Source organism: Crocuta crocuta, unplaced genomic scaffold, assembly GCF_008692635.1.
Source record: "Crocuta crocuta isolate KB4526 unplaced genomic scaffold, BGI_CrCroc_1.0 scaffold292, whole genome shotgun sequence".
NCBI classification, from domain to species: Eukaryota; Metazoa; Chordata; class Mammalia; order Carnivora; family Hyaenidae; genus Crocuta; species Crocuta crocuta.
This window is the reverse complement of record NW_027528370.1, coordinates 571,871-573,922: the sequence shown is the minus strand read 5'-3', so window position 1 is coordinate 573,922 and position 2,052 is coordinate 571,871. Positions and strand designations below refer to the sequence as shown.

Genomic DNA, 2,052 nt, shown 5'->3' with positions numbered 1-2,052 from the left:
TTCTTTGCCTGACATTATTATAGCCACATTAAATTTCTTTGTCCATATGATCTGTCTTCTTACATCCCTTTCTTTTGTTTTAATGCTAAAAATATCTTGTAAAGAATCTTACAAAAGTCGGGAAGAGAAAGGAGGATGTTAGCCAGCCGACATCAAAGTCTGGGCTGAGGAAGGACAAAGTGCTGCCTGGAGAAACTGGTAGCTAGAGCAGTATGCAGAGATCAAGAGGAACCAGGAACCTAGGTCAGCCACATGTATGAGCACCACACACGGCAAAGCTATTGGTCCCAATCATTCCTCCTTTTCAGGAAGGAAGAAGCAGGAGCTCACTCTTCGGACATGTTCTTGATGGTCTTATGATCTTTCATGACCTTCTCCCAATCTTTCATTGGCTTTCTCAATGACCTCATCCCTGGCAGTGCCCTCGTCCAGGCAGCGTGGGGGCAACTCTGGAGCGTCTGGGGTTTGAACACGGAGTGTAAAAGTTCTGAACACCACTTCTCTTACAAAAAGTGTGTTGTGCTTTGTGCCTGTTGAATGTATATTTGGTTAGGTCCCCTTCGGAGCCTGAAGCAAGAAGCCAGAACAATAAAGTGTCTATTCTTCTTCTTTCAAATGCTGCCAATCAAAGATGTGAAAGGTTGTTGAGGCCCAAACTTCAAAGCTCCACAGTAGCAGTCTCCTGTGTGCTTCATTGGGCTCTGATATTGGAAGGTATCCAGCGGTAGCTTGGTTGTGCCCTGGAAGATGATCTTTTGCCACTTCTGGGGCATCTCCCAGAGTTCCTGCTGGCTGCCCAGGGCCAGCAAGGTCACTGAGGCCATTGGGGTTGCTGGGGTTGGCTATGGCTGTGACAGTGGAGGGGGCAGCATCATGACCAGTGCCAACTCTGGCTGCATCTGCCCACACCCACCTCCTGGACCCACAGCACCGACTACCGCTGGGCTCCTCTCCACCTGCCTGTCATGTGAGGTGCCGTGGGGTGAAGGTGACCACTGAGGGGCCCCTCGAAGACCCAGGATGCTTCTCTCATCCTTTTCTATCAACTCTTACCCTTTTCTTTTCAATCTATATCTTTATTTAAAATAGATCTCTTTATAAAGCATATACTCAGATTTGGTTTTTAATCTATTTGCTTTCTAGCGCTTGACCCATTTATATGTAGTAGCTTATGCTGTTGCATTTAACAACATCTCAATAATCATTTCTCTTTGCTCCATCTAGTTTTTGTTCCTGTTTTCATCTTTTCCTCCCTTCTTAAGAATTAATCAATTTTTAAATTTCCATTTGTTTCTTCTTTTAGCTTGTTTGATTACATTTTTATTATTTTTAAGAAGTTTCCCTAGAGATTACAATATTCATCTTTGCCTCCACACAATCATCCTAACATTAGTACTTTCCTCAATTCCAAACAATGCACTAACTTGACAACAATTTAACTCCATTTACCTGCATCTTGGCATTTATGCCATTATAGGTATATATATTATATTTCCATTTTTATAAACCACAAAGATATTATGTTTTTTGTTTTAAACACCAATATCTTTTCATATTTACCCCATATTTACACTTTCCATTGCTCTTTATTTCTTCCTGCAATTTTATGCATCCATCTGGAATCACTATCTTTTACTGTGAAGAATTTCCTTTAGCATATCATATAGTCTGCCTCACCTAGCGACAAATACTCTCAGATTTTATCTGAGAACTTCTTTATATTATCTTTACTTTTTTATAATTTATTTTTAATGATGTTACATTTATATAGAAATTGCAAAGATAGTACTGTTTCTTTATAGCATTACCCAGATCCCCCCTACCATTACCATGTGACATAACCATGGCACATTTCAAAAGTAAAACACTAACACTACTACTAATTAAACTATATACTTTATTCATATTTCACCATATTTCCCACTAATATTCTTCTGTCCCAGGATACAATCTGAGATAACGTACAATACCTAGCAGCTTTATTTTTCAAGAATATTTTTTACTGTGTATGAAATCCTGTATTGGTCATTATTTTCCTTTCATCTCTTTAAA

The 2,052-nt window shown here is 39.5% G+C and overlaps 1 pseudogene; it reads right to left on the bottom strand.

The window, feature by feature from the left end:
- Nucleotides 1-326: 326 nt before the first annotated feature.
- LOC144223506 (centromere protein V pseudogene) lies at nucleotides 327-1,455 on the bottom strand (annotated as a pseudogene).
- Between the last annotated feature and the right edge of the window lie 597 nt (nucleotides 1,456-2,052).